Below are 6,036 nucleotides of genomic sequence, written 5' to 3'. Positions count from 1 at the left end.
GAACCCACTATCGAGCATAAATACTCCCTCTTGGAGTCACAAGTATCAACTTGGCCGAGCCTCTACTAGCAACGGAGAGCATGCAAGAATATAAATAACATATATGATAGATTGATAATCAACTTGACATAGTATTCAATATTCATCGGATCCCAACAAACACAACATGAAGGATTACAAATAGATGATCTTGATCATGATAGGCAGCTCACAAGATCTAACATGATAGCACAATGAGGAGAAGACAACCATCTAGCTGCCTGCTATGGACCCATAGTCCAGGGTAGACTACTCACACATCGATCCGGAGGCGATCATGGCGATGAAGAGACCTCCGGGAGATGATTCCCCTCTCCGGCAGGGTGCCGGAGGCGATCTCCTGAATCCCCCGAGATGGGATTGGCGGTGGCGGCGTCTCTGGAAGGTTTTCCATATCGTGGCTCTCGGTACTGGGGGTTTCGCGACGAAGACTATATGTAGGCGGAAGGGCAGGTCAGGGGGCCACACGAGGGCCCCACACAACAGGCCGGCGCGGCCAAGGCCCAGGCCGCGCCGCCCTACTGTCTGGCCACCTCGTGGCTGCACTTCGTAAGTCCTCCGGTCTTCTGGAAGCTTCGTGGAAAAATAGGCCGCTGGGCGTTGATTTCGTCCAATTCCGAGAATATTTCCTTACTAGGATTTCTGAAACCAAAAACAGCAGTAAAACAAAGAATCGGCTCTTCGGCATCTCGTCAATATGTTAGTGCCGGAAAATGCATAATAATGACATATAATGTGTATAAAACATGTGAGTATCATCATAAAAGTAGCATGGAACATAAGAAATTATAGATACGTTTGGGACGTATCAACGGGGAAGTGCCCCCGGAAGCCATCTCCATCGACGCCACCGCCTCCATCATGCTCCGTGAGTAGTTCCCCCATGGACTACGGGTTCTAGCTGTAGCTAGTTGGTATTCTCTCCCCCATGTACTTCAATACAATGATCTCATGAGCTGCCTTACATGATTGAGATCCATCTGATGTAATCGGTGTTGTGTTTGTTGGGATCCGATGGATTGTTACTATAAAGTTTATGAAGTTATTGTTTGTGCAATCTTGTTTTGTTTAATGCTTGTCACTAGGGCCCGAGTGGCACGATCTTAGATTTAAGCTCTATACTTATTGCTTAGATTGTATCTACAAGTTGTTTGCACATGTCTATGTCCGGAACCCGAGGCCCCGTAGTGACAAGAATCGGGATAACTAGAGGGGAAGGCTTAGATATGAGGATCACATGTTTTCATGGAGTGTTAATGCTTTGCTCCGGTGCTCTATTAAAAGGAGTACCTTAATTTCCAGTAGATTCCCTAGAGGCCCGGCTGCCACCGACTGGTAGGACAAAAGATGTTATGCAAGTTTCTCATTGCGAGCACGTATGACTATATATGGAAAACATGCTTGCATGATTAATAATCTTGATGTTCTGTCTTAATGCTATTTCAATCCTATCAATTGCCCAACTGTAATTTGTTCACCCAACACTTGTTATTGGAGAGTTACCACTAGTGTAGATAGCTGGGAACCCCGGTCCATCTCTCATCATCATATACTCGTTCCTATATGTCATTGGAAGTAGTATCAACTATTTTTGGTGCCATTGCTCACATATTACTGCTACTGCTGCTGTGTTACTGTTACTACTGCTCTCATATTACTGCTGCTTTCACATCACCCCTGTTACTAGTGCTTTTCCGGTGCAGCTGAATTGACAACTCAGTTGTTAAGGCTTATAAGTATTCTTTACCTCCCCTTGTGTCGAATCAATAAATTTGGGTTTTACTTCCCTCGAAGACTGTTGCGATCCCCTATACTTGTGGGTTATCAACGCCCACCTTGGAAAGCCACGACTCACCTCACTGGGTCGTGGGTCCGTAGTTCTGCGCCATCGACACGTCGCGCAAGTGGGGGACACACGTTGATGTGGGCATTACCCTTTGGGTAGCTGTTGTTGCACTACCTCTTGCGGCTCAACCAGGGACCCATGAAGACACTCGATAGCTAGGTGGGCCACTACGTCGGTTCCAAAGAGGAATTCTTGAAGAACAAGACAAGGAGACGAAGAATACAAGGAAAGTTTAGAACTAGGACTCTTTGTAACCTAGTCGTACCGGACAAATCTATCGAGACCTGGCTCCCACTATAAGGGCTAGGAGAGAGGCTGCCGAGGACACACGCAATCTTAGTAATCATAGCCACCATAAGTCTAGAGCTAGGTCCCTGCAGAACTTAGTCTCTCGACGAGATCATAGCCGAAACCTTCGGCACCCCATTGTAACCTGATATTTTCATAATCAAGATCAGACAGGCAGGACGTAAGTGTTTTACCTCATCGAGGGCCCCGAACCTGCGTAAATCGTTTTCCTCGCTTGTTTGATAACCGATGTCTCATGTCAGCCTACATGATTCCATCTACCCTAAGCCCCAAACGGAGGGCATTGCCGAGGAGTACCCTCGACAATTGGTGCCATCTGTGGGAAACCTGTTGGCACAAGATCCGTCATCGGTAGATTCAGCCATGTCGTTGGCGGCTTCATCGACACCGCCGGCATCACTACCAGTACCTTCATCACCAAGCTCAGGGCGTTCGATTTGATTCGGTTCCTTCAAGTTCACCCCGCACAGCGACTCGTCCCGTTCGACTTTTTCGGGTCTAAAAGGAAGCTTGGGCATGACGTTCGGAAGCGTCCACTGCAACGTGAAGGCGGAAGGAGTCCTTCGGCTGCTGGAGTCGTTCGTCCCCAGATCAGCAAGGAAACTGTCTCTGTCGACGCGGGATCGATCGTGTCGTCATCAATTGATCTATCGGCTGGTTTAACAGACTCGACGAATTCGTCTCCACCATCAACCCCTCGGTCAATATCTTCAGTGTTGACTGGATCCGATGACTCCATGTCATCAGATATGACTTTGTACTACTGCTTGAACTGCGACACCAGACACAGATTGGGATCAAGTGACACACCGTTCATCTACAACGCCAAATATTCGTCGAGAGAGGAGAGTATCGACAGCGCCGTCAAGATGACCACCTGGAAGACATCGCGTCATCAAGTCTATGCTACCCTCAACGCGGGAAACACGGGGAACAGAGGAGAAGAAGGAGATCGCACCCCCCCCCGCTCCGGCAGACGACGTAACTTTGAAAACAGCGACAGTAACAACAACAATGATTACACCATCGCTGAGGAAGAATGGGTAGCAGCCCGGGCGGTTGTATTCAACCACACGCCACTTCCCGCCGGAACTTCGGTTGGAACCCTCAATGCCTATCATTCTATCTTGGAGAAAAATCGGGAGCGACTGTCGAACGAGCATGCCACCCTCGAACAGCGTTTGCTAGCAGCAGATCATCTAGTGAACGATGGAGGGGCTCGCGAGGAAGCGCGTCTCGAAGCAGCCAAGGTGCAGGAAAGCATCGATCAAGGCTGTCCCGACTTTCGGAAGACGATGCCAGAGAAATAACGTCAAACTTATCCAAGTCCTTCATGACCACGGACACTGCGGGTATGTTGAGGCCAAAGACCGTCGAGGGAGCAACCGCCAACCTTGCGGCATACCTGATCAACCAGCAACCAGCACCCGAAGGTCCTATGGCTCAAGCCCATCGGGGTGCCCTGGAAAGCCTTGCGATCCTGGGGGACAATCTAGTTCCACGGAAAGAAAAATCCACGCTTCAAGCCAGCGGTTCAAATCACCGTTCAAGGGACGCTCGAGATGAAATTACCCAGAGTAGAATCGACAAAGCCAGGCGACGACGAGCGGCAAGGGAAGAGTATGATAGTGATGAATCCGAAGAAAGCCATGAATCCGCGAGACTATGCTGCCCAAAAGGTTCAAACCTACTTCTACTGATTCCGCCAAGTATGACGGACAACAGGAGCCGAGGTCTTGGATAGATGATTATCTGCAGATCGTGATCTTACATAAGGGAAACCAAATAGTGGCGATGCAGTGCTTGCAGCTCTACCTGAAGGATTCGACACGAGCCTGGTTGAGAGGCCTGTCGAAGGGATCCATTAAATCATGGGACAATCTGGTAGATGCTTTTGTCAAAAACTTCCAAGCAACATACAAAAGGCCTGTTGGAATCGATGAATTGCGGCATTGCCAGCAGAAGCCGAGGGAGTCGATGCGTACATACATTGGGAGGTTCACCAAACTCTTGAACGCTGCCAAAGATGTTTTCATCGACAGAGCAATCGACGCCTTCAGTGATGGTATTTGACGCGAAACCTACATAGATGAGCTTGGGCGTAAGAAGTTGAAGACCATAACCAAGGTAATGGAAATCGCCAACAGTTGGGCTGATGGCGAGGATAACGTGCGGAGGCTTCGTCCACGCAGTGACGATGAAGACGACGATCAGCCGAGGCATGACTCGGGTGGCCGAAGAGATCGCCGCAAGAAGAGGAAGGACCGTGGATACGATGACAGTAACATGGTAGCCGCGGGATACTCTGATCTCCGAGATGATCGATATGACGACAGGCGAGACGATCGACATGACAACAATCGCAGTAACTCTGGGAACCGTGGCAACTAGAAATCGCGGCCTCCAAGGACCCCCCGAGTTGCCTTTTGCTGAGCAGATAAACGCCCCTTGCTACTTGCATGCATACATCGATCCTAAGGATGATAAGAAGAAGTCGAGTCATCTGCTCAGGGATTGTCGATAGTTCATTGAGATGTAGAAGCTTATCCAGCAGCAGCAGCAGCCGAATCCACCACCACCACCACCTCAGCACCAAATTCAGCAGGTCCAGCCTCGCAACTCTAACGAGTCTTTCCCTCCACCACGTGGACAGATGAACATGATTCACAGAACTGGTGTTTCGAGAAGGGAGATGAAGAAGCTCACCCAAGAAATCAACCTGGCGGAAAGTATCATGACCAATATTCCTGAATACCTCGACTGGTCATCTCAGAGCATTCTGTTCAGCAGAGCGGACCACCCGATGACAATCCCAAAGCCAGGACATGCTGCCTTAGTAGTCGAAGCGCAAATCGGAGGATTTAATATGAGCAAGGTCTTCATGGACGGTGGAAGCGGATTAAATCTGACATTCCTCAACACAATAAAAAACATGGGAATTACGATGAGGACGTTGGAAGAACCAGATACTTGTTTCCACGGGATTCTCCCTACTTTACCGGCGTACTCTCTTGGCAAAGTTTACTTAAACGTTGTATTTGGGAAACCCGACAACTTCAGGAAGGAAAAGATCGAGGTTGAAGTAGTAAACTGGGAATCACAGTACCATTCTATACTCGGGAGATCAGCTTATGCCAAGTTCATGGTTGTGTCACATTATGCGTATCTCAAGCTCAAGATGCATGGGAACAACGGAATAAACATCACAGTCTATGGAAGTTTTTCACGCTCAGATAATTGTGATCGCGAGTTTCAGAGGATTGCTGCCAAGTTTGGAATGAAACAAGAACCTGACGACTTCCCTTCAAAATTGTCAGCACTCGACAATAAGGAGGATGAACGCGTCAAGAAACTAAATAAGAAACCAGACGACCTCGCTCTGAAAGCTTCGACAGTCGGGCCTTCGGCAGCTGACGGCAAGGCCATTGTTGAAGAAAGAAAAACTCCAGTACTTGCCGCAAGAACTCCTGATGAAACCAGTGATGCCTCCAAAGCCACCGGCACGTCGGATAAGATCGAAGATAAGAAAAACACTCCTCTTGTTTAAAAGGATGGGTATCGTTATATTTAGTTTTTTCTCTTTCAATAGGGCTCTTTTTGCCCGTTAGTTCTCGCTTACTTTATTAATAAAGACTCAAGTTTTGTTTGTCTGAAGTATTGTAGTAATTCGGGACACCCGAACAAGTTTATCAAGACCTCTTTTCGTATAATACAATTAACATTGGTTTACTTGAAAATACGCCCAAGATTGCACTCTAAAGCCTCTGAAAATACGAGCGCTACGATGCAAAACTGATGGGAATCTTGCTTTTTATCCTTTGCTACAGACGCCTCAAGAATAC

This window comes from Lolium rigidum, chromosome 1 (genome assembly GCF_022539505.1).
Source record: "Lolium rigidum isolate FL_2022 chromosome 1, APGP_CSIRO_Lrig_0.1, whole genome shotgun sequence".
NCBI lineage: Eukaryota > Viridiplantae > Streptophyta > Magnoliopsida > Poales > Poaceae > Lolium > Lolium rigidum.
Note: the sequence above shows the minus strand (reverse complement) of the source record.